Genomic DNA, 24455 nt, shown 5'->3' with positions numbered 1-24455 from the left:
ATCTATCTGAAGTTGTGTAACCTCTCATGCTACCAAATCCTGACCAACTCTATAATCATTAGTAGCTTCAATAATATATGTACCTACACCACGCTGTACCTTCACCATGCTGTACCTGCACCACGCTCAGTATCTCTAATGTGCCAACCTCATCAAGCATATCCTGCACAATATACCACTGAAGATGCATGAATGCGCCTCCCAAAATCATATCTTTTATTTCTTTAAAACTGACATTAAGTGGTCTATAGAAGATTTATAACAAATTTGACCCTTTGATTCCATAATTAGGTACCATGCTTAGCTTCTTATTGAATCTAAATCACACCTTAGATAAGGATTCTACAGTTAACTGTCTGAAATTATAAATTTTATCTTTTAACTGTAGCATCCTTACAAGAGGGAAAAATCTATTCAGGAACTATTTATGTAACTCATACCAAGTAATAATTGAACCTTTTGGAAGTTCCCTTAATCATAGTGATGCTTCACATGTTAATGAAAATGGGAACGACCTCAACCTCAAAGCTTCTCGATCTACCCTTGAAATAGTGTATGACGTGTAGATCCCAGTAAAATTAGCAATATACATGTTCACATCATCAGTAGCTGATTCCAAAAACACACCCTTCAAATTTAATAATTGAATCATATCGCTAGTAATATCAAACTTTACATTGGGGGTAAAGTAGGGGGAATGATGAATCCTGTCTCAGGCAGGTTCAACATAACCCATATCCTCTTCATTATTATATGTGTCCAAGTGTTGATATTCAGGAATCAATAGAGATCTGCCTATGTGAACTCTGTCTCGACGCTTAGATACTTGACGTGGTCTAGCTAGTCCTCCTTAAAAAGCTAATCAACCTCTTCATCTAATCGGGCCCTTTTAACTATTTTTTTCTCTTCCTCAGCAGTAGCTATTAACTGTTATATCGGTAAATCTATAATATTCTATGGATCACCTGGAGCATGCAGACATGCCATGTTAGGATCAACAGGTGGAGGGAGAGGGTATTGAACCCCAGTAGGAATACCATTACAAACTTGACTTGACATTATTCTCGGTGTTTGCAGAATTCTTTTAGGCTCTGAACTAAAACAGAGTAAGGGATTTGCCTTTTGTCCTAGAATTTGACACACACTGGCATATACCAAATCAAGAATAAAAAATAAAACCCTTAAACTTCACCAATTCAATTAACTACTCAAACTGTCTTCCCTGGCAACGACGCCAAAATTTGATGTCGCCCCAAACTAACCTCTAAAAGAAGCATGTTGTGGTCAATGCCAAATATAGTAACCCAACTAGATTGGGGTCGAACCCATAGGAAAAACGTTGAACAATTTCTTAGCATTGATGTAATTCACAAGTATCGCAGAAAAGTAAATAGGGGGGGATTTGAAATCAATCGTAAGTAGTAACCAAATCTTGAATGCTTTGAGTTGTAAATAATAAAAGACGAACACTAGGACTGTGTTCTCCCTGGCTTCTTAACTCCATAAATTTCTCTGTTCAACCTACCTATTATATTGCTCTGTATGTAAAGTCAACAAGATTTGTATTATCAACCATCTTGTGAGCATGTTGATAAATATCACCCTTTACCTTGGGAGTCTTAGGGTGTCTGCCTTATTACTTCTTGTCTATGACTTTAGTTCAACTTTCACCTTTTGAGTCTCAAGTAAATTAGATGAGATGATGGAATAATAAGATGGACGTGAATCTCAAATTATTATTTTAATATTCTTTCCTAATTACAAACTCCCTTATGAGGACATTTGCAAATATAGGCTATCCCTAATATTTTGCGGTAGCTCTGAGGTTAATTATGATGAAGAAGATTAAGATACACGCATAAACCTTATAATAGATGAATATCCCACTTTCTTTACGTAGCTAATTCGCCAAGGTTCCCATAACCCTAGTCAAGGAATTTAACTGCTCATGTTTATGCAAGAATACATTATAATCAATAAAGAATTTATGTAATTAATTGCACAAGAATAAGATGAATAAAATTCAAAGTTTTCAATTGAATAATAATCGAAAAATATCCAAAATAATGTAAAGTATGTAATAGAGTATCAAAGAACGTAAGAGAATGTCAAAGAATATAACCTAATAAAAGATAAACCCTAGGGTATTTTAGTATCTAAAAAATACTCAGAAATCCTAATAAAAATGAAAAAAAAAAGTTATGTCGGTATAAGGTACAACTCACTTATCCACTCGTAAGGTCTTCTTAAGAGTCGTATTGTGCCTCTCACATCCACTTCAGTGTCTGATCTTCCAGGTTTTGACTTTTTGTTCTTCTTATGACTTCTGCTCGTGAGTCGTACCTTAACCATACGACTTGTGGACTTCACTCGTATCCACCTGGACTTCTTCTTTTCATGCTCTGAATGTTGTCCTTCTTACGGTTTGTCCATGTGAGTCGTACTCAGACTTTCGACTTGTATTTTTCTAAGACATAGACTTTGAAAGGGCATCTGAGGTTTTGTCCTCTTTACAGTTTCTTGACATGACTCATATACTCATCTTACAGCTCATACCCTCAGTCGTATCTTCTCATTACTTAGTTTTTCTTCTTGTCTTTGGTTTTTGTTGAGCTTACGAGTGAGCCTACAAGTCGTATGAGGTGTTAACGACTCTTGAGGAAACTCATACCATCTGTAGACTTGGTCTTTTCAGGTCTTTTTCTTTCAGTTTCATTCCAAGACTTCTATTGACCTGTTTTACCTGCAACAAACACAAAACCACATTATATCAACTAAAACAACCTAAGTTTAAGCATAAATTCTTGGTTTTAAGCATCAAAAGTGTCGTATTTTCAGGATAGATTAATTCATACAATCAAATTAGGAAAAATAATTGTTTTAGGTAATTTTAATTATTCAAGGTACTTGTTACAGGTAGGAGGTGAAAAACATCTCATTAAATTAATAGATGTATATGCAGAGTGATTGAGATACTACTTTTTTTAAAAAATGTATTTGTATGATGACGTTAGTTATGCTCTTCTTTTAATGCTAATCGAAAAAATTTAGTATTTTCTATATTACCATATTAGTTAAGTTGTTTGCTTGCTTTTATGCTAATTTTTATTTTATCACAAGAATGTAATTAGGTGCGTTATAGACTATTGGGAGTAAAGTTGCATTAATTTTGAAGATTCATATAGTAATGTGATTTATTGTAACATGGGATTAAGAACAATAGAAACATACACTTTGATTGTGTTAGAGAAGGAGGTGTCATAGTATTCTACACAAAGATAAAGAGGAGCAAAGTTAGCGGCTGGTTGTTTTGTCTATGAAATTAGATGTAAAAGTTGAAAAAATAATAAAAATTGATATTTTTACGCTTAGATTAGGTTGTGTATTTTGCTATGTTTATGTAACTGCTGGTGATTTATGCTATAATTATATTCTTCTAAATATAAGTTATACATAAAAGAAGTCGTAATACATACGGTAACCGTATTTCACATTTGGAGATAATCAATATCTTCTATATGTGAATTGTGATCATAATAGGAGTACTATTGAAATCTTAATTTTTATATCGGCTCATAACGAATACTTCGTACAAAATGAGAGAGTCCAAAGAACAATAATAATTTATTTGGTCTTACATATGTTGCTCTTTGTTGTTTAATTTGAAATTTCTTTTATGTAAGTATAATAATATATATTTGCTTTGCTTTGCAGCCTTTTAGGTGGAGTGAGCTTTGAAGAGATCTTGAAGATGATGATAACATAATTAGACTAAAAAAGAATATTGCATCCGAACGAAAGTAGTTGAAAAATTCAAAGGTTTTTATTACTTTTACTTCAATTATTATTTTGTTAAATTAATGATTCCTAAAATATATGGTAAGAATCCTTATAAAATTAATATCTATTTTAATTTACGAGAGGAATTATGGAAATCAATCTGAAATATGTGGGTCCTAAAATATATGAAAGAAATATATATTACCCAATATTTATTTAAAAATAAATTAGTTAAATTTCAAAAATTCCCCCATCCCATTTATTTTAGGTGCTTTACTATCCTTTACAATCACGTTACAATATTCTGAATAGGCACCAATGCTTCTACTAGCCGCCTCAAACATAATACTCAATAATTGCATTTTTTACTCTCACAAGAAACCAGGTTTGTGATGACATTATTCAAACAATCTTCAAACTTTTCTTTCATCTTATCTGCTAGTCTACTATGTGCTCAATCACAAAACTTTCAAGATTTTGTGATTAGTCATCTACTTCAAAAAGTTTATCCAATTGTAATTTATTTTCAGTTATTGTGACTGCCAATATTTAATCCATTAAATTTCGTTGTTAAAGCTTGGCCAAATTCTTGATGAATTTTTTTGTCTAAGAATTCAACTTGTAAGTTACTTTATATGAAACTATACTTTTTCATTCATCACTATTCACCCTTTTGACACTTCTTATAGAGTTTTTTTCTACAATTATAGAATCTGTGTTGTATGCAATTTTTTTGCTTTCGCAAAAGTCCGATTCAATTAGTAATTTAACTTACATACTTTTATGACTTTTCACTTTTCTGTTTTAAATTTTGAGTGAAATATAAAATTTATGGATATTTGCTGCTTCATGGTGTTAAATAATTTGTATATATTTGTATCTATTACTCTTTTTTTTTAATATTTTTATTTTCAATATAATGCACTATTACACGCATTCTTGTGCTTTGCAATCTTCGATTTTACTCTATATTTGTGAAAATCATTTTTTAAACAAAAAATTTATTCTAGTCATACATTCCATTCTAATTTTGCTTGCTTATTTTTCACATGGTTATGTGTTGCTACACATTTAGCAGTTTTGAATTTGTTTTACTAATTTTTCCCTTAAAGTGAGTTATTTGTTGAAGATGAGGGTTTAGAAATATAACTTCTGAATCTAATTCCTAGCATGGTAATCCCAAAATAAATAAACCCTTTGTTAGGGGTATTTCTGCGGAAGAAAAAACAAGATTTTGAACTTAACGGTATTAGCGAGGAAACTACTATTACGACAAATCATCCATTACAATTTCATGGAGCAACTGCAAACCATTATGGAGTTGCTGATGATCCATTAAAAAGAATATATATGTTACGACTGCAGTACGAGAAACATAGTAAATTAGTCTATATGAGTTTTACATGTCAATCAAGTCAACTAAATTTCACTTTGCAATGTCACTATACTAGTCAGTCCTACCAAACAGATCCCCATTTTTACATGGCATCCTATGGAATTGCGATCTATTGAGGTGAATTTTATCAACATTCTTGTTTCATGGATATAAATAGTGTAATGCAAGACTTATATGGAGATCATTATTACATTAATAACCTCAGTTTTTTTCCTAATACCTATGGCTTTGATCGTATCTCAACAACAGCAAGTGTTGCATGAAGCTCTAAAGCATAAAATACATATTGTCGGTGGCAAGAGCAAAGCTTAGAGGAAGAAGAACAAATATAATCTTGGTTGACAATCTATTATTGCCAAGCTTTAAAATAAAAAAAGGGCCAGACATGTTCATGTACAAGTTGTAACGCCCCGAGAGTACCCCGAGACATCACACGATGCCTAAGACTAAGAATAGTCCCAAGCTAACCTATGATATTTACTCGGAACTGAATTTTCATAAATGTAAACTTAAAACATAAACAAAACTTTAAGTGGAAACCAAACAAAATGCATAATCTCAACTAAAACTTTGTAACTTTGAAATCTTCAAATCTTTCAAGAACGGAAAGAAATACCACTAGACTAGTCTTGACAAGTCTCTACTCTAAAGACTGAAGAGTCACTGGGACAAACCCTAGTTGACCTAGACTCAATACTAATTAACTAGCATAACAATACTGAACATCTAAAAACATCATAAACTTGGCCCTCGAACTATGAGGATTCACCAACTGTCGGGATATAGAAAATGGTGTCCACGGTCAATCGTGCTACTGGGGACAAACACCAAAACCTATGTTATGAAACAATATAGCACATAGACATATACGTGGGTCAGTACTTCTGGAACACATTGAGTGTATGAGGGTGAATGCATAAGTAAAATTGGATAAATGTGAAATCTCAAAAAAACATGCATGCTAAGTGTAGATAGACTCACCTTGGTTATGATTAAAACTGGAAGCTGAAATACCATAAAACATAAATAATAAAGCATGATCTCATAATCTTAGTGAGTCATTATACTTAGTTCTTAAAATCTCTACTCTTATCTCTCTTTGTGAGAGATTCTTCTAACCGACATAAACCACATGAGCTATTATAGAGTCCAATGTCTTACCTACGTTGGGGAAAGTTGTTCTATCCTTGCCATCAGAATAAAACCTTAACTTAAATTTATCACTATACTTAGCTCAAGTGGGTCAAGGATGCACTCTCTGGCGATGTCCCCTAAACCTACAAGGGCACGTTGTTTCTGGGAAACAGGATGCACTAAACCCATATTTTCTTCTCGGTACTAAATACTATTCCCAAAACATATACTTATGAAATCCACCATAAAATAGAATAGGGGTTTGTAAATTGAAAACCAACTAATGCTTCTCTTACTTAAACCATATTTATGAGGAAAAATTATGGATTTTGTTTCTTATCTGAGATCACAAGATCAAAACAAATTTGTAATCATGTCGCAATACTTGTAATTTAAACTTATAAGCTTAAAATTTTTGTAACTCAATAACTTAAACTTGAAATCATTCATTATCTCATGGCAAATATCAAACTCAATACTCAATATCACTTTCAAGGATTCAAAACATAAGTAAACATGAAATCATATGCAAAATAATATTTTATTCATGAGTAAGCATCAATATCTCAAAGCATAGGAAAATGGGTATCAACCCTAGTAAATCATTTTCTTTAAAAATTTGATAAAAACCAAACTTTTAGGCATAAGGATGAAAATGTATCCTTTTTCAAATCCTACATACCTAAATTTCTTGACTTTTTGGAAGAAGCTTGAATTTGGAGCCTTGAGCGGTGAATTCTTGGAAGAAACCCTTCATCTTTATCTCCTAGGAGTAGAGAGGTGAATAGTTTGATAACTGATTAAGAAAGGGGAAAATAATGCCTATTTGATGATTAACGTTGTGGATAGGGAGTTTAAAGAAAATAAAAGATTAAAAAGCCCTTAATTAAAACACACATGGATTTTCTAGTATTAGTCAAAACAACTCATGCTACGACTTATTATGTCAGACTACGAGTCGTGGTCTAAAGTTGTGACCTGAGGGTCCATGATCGGCTCCTTCACTTTTATGACAACGGGTATTTATAACAACTGACAATCACTTATAATGAGTCATGATGAAGAGTCATGGTTAGGGCTTGAAATCTTGGACAACCATATATTGTGACAATGAGTCCTTCATAACGACTCATTATGTCACATAATGAGTTATACCTCGAACTCATTGTCAAGGGACCAAAATTTAGTTTCTTCACCACTGTTATAATGACTTCCTCTAATGACTCATTATATCTGATAGCAAGTCATTATCACTGGGTAGCTTTGACAACACTTTACTAATTTGCCCATAAATTTTTATCCTGACCTTGAATGAGGGCGATACTGATGGTGTTGGAAAGCTAACTCAATTGTCTATATCTTGGAGAGTATAGATCTCAAAACATTAGATATTACAAATACTCCCTTGGAATTATTCATCCTCAAATAAGAACTATCTAGAATAAAGAGTCAGGGAAAAGCTTAAATTTCTCACTGAGATGATAACTGGACTTATAACTAATACATATACTCAAATAACGCAAGAACGCATAATATGATATAAAAAATAACTAGATGGTCTAAGAGCTAAAGGATTTGCCGAAGGAAGAAACTAATTACCTCGAGTAGGGACTAAATTTGAAGAGAAGAGGTGAGGGTACTTGGTCATCATATTAGTCTCCACTTCCCAAGTAGCTCTCTCAACCAACTGGTTTCTCCAAAGAACTTTGACTGATGCTACATACTTATTCCTTAGCCTTAAAACTTTCCTTTTAAGAATTTCAACTGGGATTTTCTCATAGGATAAGTTATCCTTGTATCTAATACTTTCTATGGGGATAACTAAAGATGAGTCCCAATTCTCTTCTTTAGTATCAAAACATACAAAACTAGATGGATGGAAACCAATTCAGGCCAAAGGTCTAACCCATAAGAAACTTTTCCAACATGTTTCACTATCTCATAAGGATGAATAAACTGGAGACTAAGCTTTCCTTTTTTCTCAAATTTTATTATCTCTTTCATAGGCTACACCTTAAAGAACTCCCATTCACCCACTTGAGTTCTCTCCTTCTCACGTCTGCATATAATTTATGATAACTTTGAGTGGTTTTTAATATTTCATGAATCAATTGGACTTTTTCCATGGCTTCAAAAATAGAGTCTGGCCCAATCAAGGATGCTTTACCAACCTTGAACCAACCTATAGATGACTTGCATCTACGCCTATACAATGCTTTAAATGGGCCATCTGAATACTAGCATGATAACTATTATTATAGGCAAACTCAATCAAATGTAGATGAACATACCAACTTTTCTTAAAGTCCAGCACACAATCCCTCAACATATCTTTCAATGTTTGAATGGTACGCTCATCTTGACCATTTATCTGTGGATGGAAAGTTGTACTAAGCTTCACTTTTATATCAAGAACTTTCTGCAATGACTGCCAAAACTAGGGAGTGAATTGTCTGCCTCTATCTGAAATAATGGACAAGGATATCCCATAAAGACTTACAAACTCGTGAATGTACATCTTGGAATAATCTTTCACTGTATCTAAAGTCCTAATAGGTAAGAAATAGGCTGATTTGGTTATTTGATCGACTATCACCCAGATTGAATCATATTGGCATCTGGTATGCAGTAACCCAGTGATGAAATCCATATTCACTAGTTCCCCCTTCCAAGTAGTAATACTGATATCCTAAAGCATACCACTAGGCCTCTAATGCTTAACCTTAACTTGCTGGCAATTAGGACACTTGGCTACAAACTCTACTATGTCTCTTTTAATGCTATTCCACCAGTTGATTTCCCAAAAGTCACGGTACATCTTAGTAGCACTTGGGTGAATCAAATACTTCAAACTATGAGCCTCAGCTAGTATTCTATCCCTCAACCCATCCATATTAGGAACACAAAGTTGACCTTGATAGTGAAGTACACCATCTCCCTCTTGGGTGAAAACAATACTGCTTCAAATATCTAGCTAAGCATTGAATCGCCATGGTTCTTCTTCTTTATGATGTTCCATAGAAACAAGGCACATTCAATGCTTAAATCAATGAAATTATGAACTGACTTAGGTCAAATCATCATATATGATGTATGTTTTATATGTTTTCCAGGGAAACTACGCCGAAAGTATTTTTGAACTAAAAAAGAGAAACGAAAGTGCTAAAAGTTAAAGTACTGGTCAAGCTATGAGTTGTTAAGTCATATTATGACTCATAGCCAGACTCGTAAAGATAACAGTGGGCAAAGAAAAATTCCTGAAGTAAAGTTATTTAAGACTACGAGTTGTAAGGTCAAACTAAGACTCATACTGTAAAGTCATACTGAGAACAGTGTGAAAAATCCTCAAGGTTGATGCTTCAGTAGTAATGAGTGAAAGCCATGAGTCATAAGGACTGACTACGACTCGTGGTGAGAAGTCATAAGGAGAACAGACCCAAGATCCCTGAAGATGAAAAGCTACTGAAGTGACTACAAGCAGCAACATATGACTCGTATGGTAACATTACAAGTCGTAACCAGTATCATGCCCCAAATTCCATTGGGGCGGACAAGCACCTATTTTTGGAGAACCAACTCATAACCTTGTACTTTTCATGCATATAACTATAACATTCAAAGGTCTTGCTAGTATGGATACAATGCATTGATAAAACAAATCACGTAAGTAAGTCCAAACCTACGTATACAAGACTTGGCCCGTTAGGGCTAGAACGTTAAAAGAACACAATGCTACACTCATAACTTCACATTAGTCTGCAAAGCCACTAAAAGATACATAAACTTAGTTAAGGTCGAGACAAACCCCTACCTTGCTCATAACTACTATACAATACCAAAATATATATAACAGACTCAAAAAGCTCCGAATCAACTTTGAGCACACCAATAGCAGCTAGATGTCCTATGCTCCTACTGGAGTGGTCTACTAGCCCCCTTTGGGGCTAAAATCAAGACCTAAGGATTTTTTTGGTTTTGAGCAATTAATCAAGAATTTCACCAAGAAAAGAGTGAATTCTTACCTTAAATTGGATGATAATCACGAAAATAAATTATAATACCCTATACTTTTCCTAGCCCAGTTTAGATCCTCGAATGTCAAGGGTTAGCTTCAAAAATGAATAACTCTTGATACATGTTTCAAGCTTTAAACCCTTCAATGTGTAGATAATTTAATTAGCTTTCCAACGATACTAATTTTACTTCAATCCAATAATCGGCTAAGAACTTATGGTGATTTTAGTAAAAACAATAAGGCACCATAATAAGCACTGCATCGTGGTGAAGGACAGATTAGCGATTGTCCGATTTTCAGTAGAGCACCGCAATTACCCTGCGTTGCAGTGAAGATCCAGTTCCCATTCGTCCCATTCTAGTAGTTCATTGCAATTAGCCTGTATTGCAAAAAAAATTCCTAATTGGACATACATTGTATCATGGTGGAGTGAAAAATAGCACTCGTCCTTTTTCAGTGACGCAACACAATTTCATCGCATTGTGCCAGAGACCAAAATAGAAATTGTCCCTTTTCCACTAAGCCACCGCGATAGCGGAGCATTGTGGTGGGAGGCAAAATAGGGATTTTCAGTTTCGAGAAAAATTTTAAAAGCGAAATTTAGTCTTTTCCCAAGCTCCCAAATCCTGTAAATCACAGAATTAATCCTATCCAAGATAGCTCAAAATTAAAGATTTCCAATCCAAGAAATTCAAGAATCTATCTTTAAGAGAACAAGTAGGAACTCAAAGTTCAAGTTTCTTCATCTAAACATCAATTAAGGTATGTGAAGTTTTCAACAAGGATAATTCTTTCATCCTTGTGTCCAAAACTAGTTTTTAATTACAAAGTTACATGAGTTTCAAATTAGGGTTCATACCCAAAATTTTGCAAGATTATGAGATTTCAAGGGATTTAGATATTGAATTGCATGTCTACTATTGTATTTTCATGCGTATTGCAGTAATTTCCAGATTTAGACTTACATTATCAATAATTTCATTACTTAGCATAAGTTTTATGATTATTTGACATAAAATAGATGCATGGGATATTAGCCTTAGTTTGAATGTTGTAATGTCAAGAAGATTATGCTTTTAAGCATCCTATGATTTGTTATATTCAAATTTTGAACAAAGATTTGATCTTTTGATCTCAGCTTAGATATGGAATCCACTCCACAGATTTAGCTACAGTTACAATAAATAGATTTACAAGAGGTTTTCATTGTAATGCCTTATATTAGTTTTTAAAAGTGAATTTCTAATAGGATGAGCATACAGATTAAAGGGAGTAGTATTTATCACTGAGTTGGGTATTTTCACATGCCCCAAAACTATAAGTCAATGTAGGTTCAGATTATCAGATTATTCCCATTTCTATATGGATGACAGATACAGATATGATCACTTAGATTAGGTTATACTCCTTGGCAAAAGTATGAAACCTCTCCCTAACGTGAGGTTAGACGTTGGACACTATGATAGCTCACATAGTGTATGTCGGTTAGAAGAACCTCCCTAATAGTAAAGAATTGCAGAATAGTTTTTAAAAGTACTTCCCTAATGCTTACAGAAAAGAGTAAAGAATAACAAAAAAACTTTTAGAAACTAAGTGTAAAGGCTCATAAATTTTATTAAGATATTGCTTTATATGAGGCATTAGTTACAGATGTCTTCTTTCAGATGTAAAAGTGAGTCCTTTCTACACTTAGACAACATGATTTAGAAATAGAATACAAGTACAACTTTTAGAAACTAAATGTTATGACTCACTAGATCTATGCAACATGTTTGCTATTCATGATTATGATTTTCAGTTTTCAGATATTTCAAATTATGTGAGTCATCTACATTTAGCATGCATTCTGTTATAAATTTATAATAATATTGAGATATTGATTTATTTCTGTATTCACTCCTTTATACTCAGTATCCAGAAGTACTGATCCATATATACGTCTATGTGCTACATTGTCTTATAATGTAGGTTCAGATGCTCAGTTTCAGCAGTGTGAGTGATTTCGAGTATCTCTATATGCATCACTATAGTTGGTGAGTCCTCATAGTTCGGAGACCCAGTCATTCAATTTTCAGCTCATTAGTATAGATGAATCAGTATTTTCTGATAGTTCGAGTCAGCTGGGGATTTGTCCCAGTGACTTTCTAGTTATTAGTAGTAGAGGCTTGTCAGACTGCTAGACATAGTTCAGATTTTCAGTATTTCCTTACCAGAATAAGTGTAATATTTTTAGACATTATGTTTTGATAATTTCAGTTTAGCTCAGATAGAATTTTACATACTAGCTTGATCATATGTTTACATTTCTCTATTTTGAGCTTCAGATTTAGTAGAAAGCAGACAGGGTTAGCTTAAGGCTACTCGTAGTCTTGAGTACTATGTGACATCTCGGGACCCATTTTTAAGGCGTTACATAAATATTACCCAAGCTTTCCAATCACCAACAAGTTTTAATTTTTAGCTAACACATTAGTTTAGGATTTAGCTCTCAAGTGGAAAGATAAATAATGCCCAAAATCATGAAAAAAGGCTCAATTTCTACCCAATCTAGGGCCTTGGTAGTCGCTATTGTTTAGATGTATAGATACAAAATAGAATTAAGGTTTCAAAGATTACCGAAGCTCAAATGGTGAAGAGAGCTCTAGAACTTGACCAAACCCAAAGCTTAAAACAAAAAAATGGTGAAAAGTCGCAGAAGAGAGTTATAGACAGGTTGGCCGCTTAAGAGGACAAATGACCACTAAAGTAACCGAGCACTGCTTAAGCGGTCACCACTAAAGTGACCCTTAGGCACTTAAGCAAATTTCCTTTAGTGGACCATTAGTTCTTAAGAGGTTTTTGGTTCAGTGACCAATTGGCCACTTAAGCTGATTCCTTGCAGTATCAACTTAGCTAAAAGACTAAGTTTCTAAACAAACCCTCAGGATTCATTTAAAATCTCGTGAGTACAAATTATGCTACTTACCTAATTTTTATATCCAGACTCAATTGGAACGTCAGATTTTCATAGAAGGAATGTCTTAAGAAAATTAACTCCTAGGACCTCTCTTTACTATTTTCCAAATGAAGTATCAAAATGAGATATAAAGGTTCCAAAATCAAATCAATACCCACTACTAAACCAAATTTGACATTCTAGATCTACTGGTGCGGTCCAAGTTGTCATTCAACACTTGGACCAAGAAATGTTTATCACAGTCAACTATTGGCTTCTTAAAGCGTCAAAATAACCTCAAACTCACCCAAAATTTTACCAAAGGCCTAGAAATCATGCCAACCATCTCCATACCCCAAAATCAACATGTATCAACTACAGGGAATGGTAGAAGGATCCAAACTTGGAAATTTTCTAAATTTCACTAAGGGACTTTACAAAAGCTAAAAGTCATAAGTTAAGGATAGCCTACTTATGGCTTTTGGCTTATTTTTACACTTTTTTATCCTAACATTGAGTAGTTAAAAAGGATTTTTTAACTTTTTCAAATACCACCTAAACTTAGAAAGTTTTTTAAAGCAAAAATACTTAAAAATAAGCCAATCTAAACACCCCCTTAGATCATTCTATATATTCGTCTACATCTTTCGGAAAATGACTTTATTTAGTGATAGGAATAAAATAAAGTTCATCAACATCACATTTAAAATAATAGAGAAAATATTTTTCTTGTAAGATTTTTAATGAGGCAGCAAACTATACGTATTACGAACAACTATGATTTTTTTACATAGACAATCAAGGGGGCGTACTATAAAAATGGATGAAGGACCATGTTGCTTATGCATGGTACCACCAACTTGTAGTAAAATTATTTGCAAAATTACTTTTCCAACATGTTGACCAAGTAGTAAAATGTGTAGTAAACTTATTTGATAAGTTACTTTTCCAATTTGGTGACCAAGTAGTCAGATGTGATTTATTTCTCTTTTGTCCAAGTACCCATATATGTTTGGATTGTAAATACCCTTTGTTTCATCAATTCATATATAAACACTAAATGAAAAACTAAAATAATTAGTAGTTCTTCCTCTATCTCTTTACTTCTTGTTATATACTTTAGCAATAGTTTAATATCTATGACAAAAAAAATTAATTTTTGAGCTTTTTGAGATGCAAAATTACTACTAATTTTTTATAGTTAATATATTCTAATAATTCTATTTTGATTGAAAACATAGCTAATCCATTCAATCTCTCTTGAGACACTATTGATTTTAGGTAAGACTTAATTAATTTTAATTTTGAGAATCTTCTTTTAGCTGAGGCGATTGTAACAGAAATTCTCAACATTATGTTTTAAGCAATATACGCATTTGGAAAGGAATTGAGTCACCTTATTAGATTGAGTATATCAATCACAATATTATCTTATAGTTTTACTATCCCCTTAGACTTTCAATTCAAAAAATAAATCTAAACCATGTAAAACTTACTCTTCCATTCCCCTATGCTGCAAACAATCACCTATTATAAAAATGAATTGTTCTCCCTTTTATGCTAAGGATGATTCTATGTAAACTAACTTAGGTTTTCTTTTTTCTTTTTGAAAAATATGGTCTATTTTTCATGCTAACAAAAGATTTTAATAGTTCTTTAATATATAGTAAATTAATTATTTTTACATGAAAACATAGGTCTCTATAATTACGAGGCCGTAGGTAATTTTCTAAGTGGCCCGATGGATGAGGCATCCTGTCATGACTCTATTTCTCAAGTCATGATGGAACTTACCTTATCCTACCAGTAGGCAAGGCAAGCCATAGTCTGAAATGAGAAGTAACAAGCTAACTACCAGAAATAAAAAAGGACCAGACAAAAATAATAATAGTAGTAATAATAAGCGGAAATAAAAAAATGTATAAAATATATTAAAATAGGAGAAGAAAGAGGACCAAATATACTAATGAATCCCTCCTGAAACCTGTTGAGTTTGGTACTAAAGATACTACTAAAAGATTCCCAAAGTATTAGATAAAATCCAACCTGTATATAATATATACAAAGCAATCTCGAGTACAAAAGACTAAACTAGAATAGATGTAGGAGGATCAACCTTGGACGATAACAAGATCACCCTGCTCTGAAATGGTACTAGGGTAGAGGAAATCACGACAACACCAACTGATAGTACTCAAATCCACATCAAGGAAAAGATACAGAAGTGCAGTATAAGTACAAAAGCAAAGGGGACTCAGTAGGCATCATCGACTGACTGAGCTCAATACAGAAAAAGTATAACTAAAATATGAGGGTGAAGTCTAAGTCAACAGTAAATAGAGATAGAAAGGTAAAAAATGATCGAGCTATGCAAATACAATAAAGGATTAGGTTTACAGGATGTAATCAAGGTCTGAGATGTCGGATGGAGCATAGTTTAGAGTTAGTTTAGGATAGAATAGGTTTATATTTTTGTATTTTTTCATTTTTGGGATTGTATAATTGGGATGGACATTATTTTGTTTTGAATTCTTGTTTTGTTGGTTTGTTTGTTTTATGTGCTTTTGTTAGTTTATTTACTTCATAGTCAAATTAGCTGATACAAATAAAAAAACTGAATGTCTTTGAATAAGGGGATCGAAGGGTGCATAACACCTTATCCTCGATCAATAGAATTCCTTAATCTAAATCTCATTTTGTAGATCAGTATTAATAGTCAAAATTATTTTTGAAAAAGGAATTCCGAAGTTGACTTAGCACACCAGATTTATACCAAGTGGCGACTCTGAGTTTAATTGTAAACTTCCTTTTTGGAAACACATTTTTCCTTTTTGTCACTTTAATAAGTAAAACCCTTTCAAACTTAAAAATCAATCTTTTTTGGGTAAAAAAAGGGTGTGATAGCTCTAGCGACTCTGCTTGGGATTTCTAGAATTAGAGCTTTATTTTTGAGTTGTATTTGTTTAGTTTGCCAGTATATGTGCATATATGTTTTATTTGTATTATCGCATTATCATTGTTAGACATCTATGTGCTATGTGTTTATAATTTTTTAAGTGTTACCGCATTATATCTGTATCATATTTATCACATTGAGTTATTTTTCTAAAACAAGTCCTGTAGTACACGCTTTATATAGAACCTTCATTGATTTACCTTTATTTTAAGAGTGGGAGCCGTCAGCTAGTATAGAGTAGGTGGAAAGAGATCATAGCCACCATAGACCATACGCTTCCCTGAAAAACCTTGTTAGTTGAATTCAAACCTAGGTCGTCCTTTAGGTCATTTTTATTTACATCATGTTGAGACCTAGTGGGACCTATTTGGTCCTTTATAGGAGACTTAGCCCTGAGCATCCCTATGTGCTACTTGTTGCATCTTTGCGGGTAAAAAGGTTTTTTGATGGACTGATTTAGGGAGGCATGTGCTAAAGAAGTTGAAAATGTGAGCTTAGGCAAGCGTGATTAAGGAAAAAAGGTGTCAAAAAGTCAGAGTAAAAAAAATAGACTTTCGTAGTTATAGGATTTCTCTTTGGCTTTTGTTTTCACAACCAGAAAAAATCAATTTTTTTAACCCTTTGCTTGTTTTTCATACAAAAAATCAAAAAGAATTTTTCTTTATGTTCTTTAGCATGCATTCATAATTTGAAAATTTCAATTGAAAAAATAAAATTAGGAACTTTATACATTTTTTAACAGAAAATCCACAAGAAGTTTTGTACATTTCAAATAAAAATACCAAAAAAAAATTTCTTTCATAATTTTTTATTTCATTTTTATATGAAGTTTCAAATCAAAAATGCAAAAAGATTTTGCTAAAATTTTGTATCGTCTGTTTTTTGTCGTGTCTCTCATATTAGGGTATAAGTCTTTATTTAATCTTTAACTTATTATTCTAGATGAATTATGCACACTTGATTCTCCCTCTCGAGAGTGAGATATGTAGGCAACGTTTCTTGGGTTTGGTGATAATATTAAAAAAGTTTAAAAAGATAATTTTCACGCTTTATTTAGAGTTGATATTACAAATACATCTTTAAAAATTTAAATATAAAAATAGTTTCTTTTAATAGTTTTAGGTTTCATTTTTGTATAAATTCAAAATCAAAACCCCAAAAGATTTTTTGTCAATATCTTTTGAAAAATAATAATTAAATAAAAAATTTTCTTACTCTTCATTAGTTGTTTCACGTGTTGCTTCATATGAATAATATAAGAAAAAAGATTTTTCTTTGATAATTTAAGGTTTCATTTTTGTCTGAATTTCATAATCAAAAAATTCAAAAAGATATTTGTCAATATCTTTTAAAAAAAAAGAAAAAAAATTCTCTGTCTTTATTTTAGATTAGTCTTTCAAGTGTTTCTTCATATGAAAACTACTAAAAGATTTTTATTTGGTAATGCTAGGTTTCATTTTGCATAGGGGTTTGAAAGCTGATAAATTCAAAAAGATTTTCGTCTACTTTTGAAAATTTGTTATTTTCTTTTCCTCTAAAATTTTAAGAAACCAAAACAAAAGAAAGAGAGTTTGATTGGTAATTTTGTGCCAAAACATCACGAACTATGCACACTTAATTCTCATTTCTTCGGGGTGAGTTACGTAGGCTCCCTTCTAGGGTTTGGTGATCTTTTAAAAAAAAGAGGAAAAAAGAGAAAAAATATTTTGTGAAAGTGTTGAACTTTAACGCATTTGTTATCTCTATTATTCAATTAGTTTAAGAGGGTTGGTTTGTGGTATTCTTTATGGTCCTTGATATTACATCACGTCCAAGGAGGAGTTAGTTATATCTAACAAGAATAGCGAGAGTGACATCATTGATTAGACGAAGAGTCAGGAAAGTGAGAGTTTAAAGCAAGAGATTTTGAGACTAAGGCAACAAATGATAGAAATTCATCAAGCTTAGGATAATGGGTTATCTCTTCCTCCATTCCCATTGATAGTTCAGAAAATCTTTCTAGCTTACCTGTAGTGTCACATGCACAATTTTCCATTTCTGTTGACCCACCACAATAAGCATCAAGGTTTACTATAGGGAAACACTATCCCAACACTTCCAATATTTATTTTCTATCTCCTTAAAACAAAACTACCATATACGCAACTCCATCTACTATTCTTGATTTTGTGGATCCACCCCCACATGAAGCTCCTACTTCTGATTTCCATCCAACGGTTGTGCTTCTCTACTCTACAAGTGATCTTATATTAAATATTTCTAGTGATCAACATTATGCTCTTGAGCCTACTTTTAAGCTGACTGATCTTTATGTCTACACTCAAACCCCTGAATTTTCTCTTAACACTAAGAAGCTCATTATGAAAGAAGAGCAAAAAAAATTAACCAGAAATATAAAAAGTTTGGAACTGGCTATAAAGAACTTTCAAGGACTTAGGGGCACAAAAGTGTCTCATATAAGGACTATGCATGATTTCAAGTGTTAACCTCCCTCTTGGCTTTAAGATACCAAAGTTTAAAAAGTATGATAGATACGATGATCCCATCACACATTTCAGATGTTATTACAATCAATTGAGGGGAGCTGGAGGGAAAGAAGAATTATCTATGGCTTATGTTGGAGAAAGTCTAGCAGGTTTATCCTCTAAATGGTTTGCTGATAAAGACATTGTTAAGTGGAACAGTTGTGATGATATGGTTAATGGATTTGTTCAACAATTTCAATACAATATTGACTTTTTCCCCAATGAAAAGTCCTTGACAAACATGACAAAGAAGAATGTCAAAACTTTTAGGGAATATGACATTAGATGGCGTGAAGAAGCTACTAGGGTGAAACCACCAATGAAAGCAAGCAAGATGGTGGAGGTTTTTATTCAAGCACAAGATGAAACATAGTTTCAACACTTGGTACCAACATTAGGAAACTCATTTATTAAGGTCCTTAAAATGGGGGAATGATAGAGGATGGGATTACGACCGGTCGCATCGTGCGTTGCAATATTAGTCGCAACTACTCAAGCCATTCAAATGGTTCAGGAAATATTGGAAGAAAAAAGAATAAGAAAAATGTAGCTGCTATTGTAGTTGGACCACATGTACATCCAAGAAGACCACATTGCCATTACCCTCAGTCTCAAGCCCAAGTTTATACCCAAGCTCCTTATAATCACTCCCAACATTAATATTCTCCCAAAGGCAGATTATACTATATTTCTCCACCTCCACATCTAGTGAATAGTGCACATCTATTTGTTCAACCCTTTTCTTACCCACAATGGCATGAAACAACTCCTTAAAATCATCCTCTAACTCCATAAACATACTGAAGGCCCTCTAGATTCAATTTTTGATCTAAGCCAAACTATGAAAAAAAGCAGAAGTCAAGGGATAGTTTTATACCAATTGAAGAAACATATACTTGTTTGTTCCAGAAATTGAGACAGTAGGGAATGATAACTTCTTTCCTTAGTTATACTCTTTACCCACATTCAAGAAATTTTGATCCTATTGTATAATGTGCTTATCATTCTGATGTTCAGGGTCATAGTACTGAAGATTGTCGTGCTTTAAAATGAGAATTGAAAGGATGATTCAAGATAAATGATTATGGTGCAGGATATTGATAGTGGTGAAAACTCTAGTCATGATGATGTTTAAATCAATGGCTAAGATATCAAGCTCAGCAATTGGGAAGTCACTCTTATTCTTTCAAGGAAAGATTGTTGGTAGTTTATTTTGTTTTTCTTTCTGTTATCCAAATTATTTCAGGGTTTTAGTTCAGAATCTATCTTGTTTTGTTTCTTTATCATATTTCTTCAAACCCTTCAATATTTCTTTTTAATGAAATCTAGTGTCCCTTTTGCTTTTTTAGTTTATGTTGTTTGTTTGTCTTCTTTACACTGTCCATTTTATGTTGGTTTTAGGATATGACATACTTACAAAATTTTCAGTCAGATCTTAAAATCTTTTCAGATCATGAGCATTGAATCAGAAATAGAAAAAATAATGTGATAAAACAAGTAAAGTGTTAAGATGCTGGGTGATCGAGCTGAAGCCTCACTTGAATAGATTGAGACAATTACTTTGAGAATCACAAGAATAACTTGGTCATCAATTGAAAGGTATGTCTCAAACACTTTGAGTTGGACCTAATAGTTGATGGACGATCTCCTATGTCAAGAGAAACAAAAGAAAATTTACTTCATTAAAGTGTGAGTCATCCGATGTGAGGTATGTACAACCAAGTTAGAGTTGTATGTTTGACAAATGTTGAAATGAAGTAACACATATACCCAGTGAAAGTTAGTGTTGTGGATGTCACACCCCTTTTTATACCAAAAAAGAATTAATTTTATGTTTGGAAAGGGTTTTTATTATTAAAGTGACAAAAGATAAAGTTGTTTCAAAAAAGACTTTTAACTATCAAAATTTAGAGTCACCACTTAACATAAATCGGGTGTGCCAAGTCACCTTTGAAAATTCTTTTTCAAAATGATTTTTGACTCATTCAAAACTGATCCACATACAAAGATTCCGGTTAAGGAATTCTATTGACCGAGGGGAAGGTGTTAGGCACCCCCCGGTCCCGTGGTTCGACCCCAATCGCTTCGTGGAGTATACTGGCTAGTGCGACACTATAAAATACATAAACAAAAAAACACACAAAACAAAAAAAAACAAACCAAAACAAATCCAAAAAATAGTGTCCAATCCAATTATTACAGTCTGAAATAAAATATACTGAAATAAACCTATACTAACCCTGAACTATTCTCTATCCAATGCCTCAATCCTTCATTACGAATGTCCTTTGCTTACAAGATACTTCGGGACATTCCCCAGTGAATAAATATAAATTTCTTCGGGATATTTCCCGGTTAAATGAGTACAATTAATTCAAAAACAGTAAAAAAAAATCAATCAAAATATTCAAACATTCAATAACCGACAACCCCTAAATTTGCCTACCCTGTCTACAGTTTGCCTACTAATTCTCGACCTAAACATGCTACTATCGACCTTAACAAAAATTAATGATTATTCCAATTTAAACAACAGTAACCGACAAATCGAAATAAATTCACATTCACCTTTTATCCATTTTTTCAATCCCGTCCTTAACAACCAATTTTAGTTCTTCGGCTATCCATTCAACTTTCAAAAATTTGAATCCAAGATCAACCACGTACACTCAACAAAGTTTCAAGCATGCTAAATGCATCATCCATTCACATCCACACAATAATTAAAATTCGAGACATAAAAATAGAGATCAAGAGAAGAAATGAACCTCAAATTCAAATTTAAACTTTTCAAGTGTAATTGATCTTTTCGAATCGAACCACGTCTAATATCTCGAGCTGAACCTCAACAAATTGAGAAAACCAATCTTGGTATACCACTTTTGTTTTATTTTTCACCAATTCGAACCAAAATTGAGAAAGTAGCGAGAGATACATACCCATTTCGTTCTCGCCGCTATTGCTTGGTTTGTTTTTCGATGATTTTCACTAGAGCCGAGATTGTTTGGGGTAGTTTGGTTAGGAAGTGAGAGAAAAGGGGCTGGGTTCCTGATTTTTGCTTCACCGGAGCTCCGGTAGGCTCGAATGGTGATAAAATGAGTTTAGTCGCTGGCAAAGATATTGTTCTAGCGAAATTTCATCGGAGAATATGGAATAAGGCTATCCTTTTTTGTTTTTTCCTTCTCTAGTTCTCTCTCTCTCTTCATCATTCTCTCTCTATTCTCCTCTTTTCATCACTCTCTTTCTTGATCTCTCCTTATTCTTTTCTCTTTCTCAATCTTTCCCTCTCCTATATGTGTTTGCCTATATTAGTGTGTAGTGTATCTTTGTATTGTTCTCTCCATGGAACAAAATGGGTAAGTGTTGTTGCTATTCAACTTATAGAAAATGGAGGACCCTTTTGTTTGTTGTCTTTTTTCTTTCCTCCATGTCTCTGTGCTGTGTGGGAGTATATGTTGTATTATTATTTGGATGACAGGTCTTTTTGGTGGTTGGGTTAGGTGAGTGTTAGGTGGTATAGGGTAAGGAGAGGTAAAAAAAATAAGAAAAATTTAATTTTGGGGGGGAGGGGGACAAAAGTACGTGTCTACATTATGCCCCTCTTTAAATATAAACACAAAGTGTTTTCAGACAAAAAAGTAGACAACGAGATAAAATTTTGACTCGATCATTATTCAGAAGAAAAAAGCATAAGGAGGACAACCGAGTCTTGATTTGGACATCCTACCTTTCAAAAGTCATGTGAGGATCGGTTCAGAGGTATCTCCCAGATTGACATAGAGCAGAACTATACCGAGTTGGAGAGTTGAGTGAGGTCCCATCGAGGTTTCGATCCACGGCTCTATCATTACAAAAATAAAAATTACAAGTTAAAAGATAATATGAATTACAAAAGTCCTATCTATGCAGATTCTCTTGATTCTTGTCTTGGGTTTCTTAAACTTTCAAAATTGACAAAAGATCTGATCCTCCTTGGGTTGAACCTTGAGAATAGATTCTTTATCTAAAAAATTTGGTGTTGGAGATGAACTCAAAAATTGACCATGTTCTATAGTTGGTACTTTTGAATATGAACCTGAATTTGAAATTCTTCACCCTATTCTCAAGGCGGGCTCCTGACTTTCAATTTCTTCAACCTATTCTTTAGGCGAGCTCCTAACTTTCAATTTCATCACCCTATTCTTTAGGAGGGATCCTGACTTTCAATATCATCACCTTGTTCTCTATGCGAGCACCTGAAATTAAAATCAAAACTAGAACGAAAATTATCCCAGACCAAGATTATGATAAAGAAAGATTTCATTTTTTTGAAAATAAAGTCCCATTTTCCAGGGGGGTCCTGAACAGAAACTAAAGTCATATTTTTTAGGAGAGTCCTGAACAAAAAGTAATGCCTCATTTTTCAGAAGGGTCCTGAACATAAATTAAATTTTGTATTTTCCAGGAGGGTCCTGAACATAAAGTAAATTCCCCATTTTCTAGGAGGGTCCTGAACATAAAGTAAATTCCCATTTTTCAAGAGGGTCCTAAACATATAGTAAATTCCCATTTTCCAGAAATGTTTTGAACATGATGTAAATTCTCATTTTTCAGGAGGGTCCTGTACATAAAGTAAATTTTCATTTTCCAAGAGGGTCCTGAACAGAAGTAAATTCCCATACTCCAAGAAGGTCCTGAACAAAAGTAAATTCCTCATTTTCCAGGAGGATCCTGAACATAAAGTAAATTCTCATTTTCCAGGAGGGTCTTGAACATAATGTAAATTTCCATTTTCTAGGAGGGTCTTGAATATAAGGTAAATTCCCCATTTTCAGGAGGGTCATCCTGAACAAAAAAATTCTCATTTTTCAGGAGGGTCCTAAACATAAAGTAATTTCCATTTTCTAGGAGGTCTTGAACAAAAGTAAATTCCCATTCTACAGGAAGGTCCTGAGCAGAAAGTAAATTCCTATTTTTCAGGAGGGTCCTGAACATAAAGTAGATTCCTATTTTCCAGGAGGGTCCTGAACAGAAGTAAATTCCCATTCTCCAGGAGGGTCCTAAATAGAAGTTCCAAATAATAGGAATTCAAATTTTATTTTTTCCCCTGTTTATCATCGAAAGCTTTTGTGAAGGTCAAACCCAATCACAACTACTTGCAACAATGCATATTGCGAAGATGAATCAAGATTCTGATCAACAAATACATTTTTTGAGGATAAAATTGAATGACCGAGACCAACAAGTCCGTCTCTTAAGAGTGAAAGTGAAAGATTCTTACTAAAAGTGCATCTTTTTAGATTAACGACTCAAATTAAGAATTTCACCTCCTAGCCATGAGACATGAAAGACCCAAATTACAGAATGTGTCTCTTAGGGATACAAGATGATGAGTTTTACCATAATTGTAATTACCAAACCTATACAACAACCCTGCTCTTGTATTTGTAGAAACGAGGAATTACACCTCTGAATATTCGCTCTTTGAATCCTTTTATTTGAAGGTAGCAACTATTCCTATTTCATACAAAGAAAAATTATGAGTTTAAACATGGTGGTTAGCTTGCGACTTTGGCTTTTGAGGCTATTGCTCTTACACTTGTGAGAACTAATCTTTCTTCCAACTAATGGCACATCACTGTTTTACCGCACCACTGATACAAACTCAGGTTATTATGAGTGACTCTGAAACAAACACCATATCTTGGTTCTGCTATGTTTCAGAAAATTTGTTG

The sequence above is a fragment of the Capsicum annuum genome, chromosome 3, assembly GCF_002878395.1.
Source record: "Capsicum annuum cultivar UCD-10X-F1 chromosome 3, UCD10Xv1.1, whole genome shotgun sequence".
In the NCBI taxonomy this organism is placed as follows: domain Eukaryota; kingdom Viridiplantae; phylum Streptophyta; class Magnoliopsida; order Solanales; family Solanaceae; genus Capsicum; species Capsicum annuum.
The sequence above is the reverse complement of the archived record's forward strand: the minus strand, read 5'-3'. Positions refer to the sequence as shown.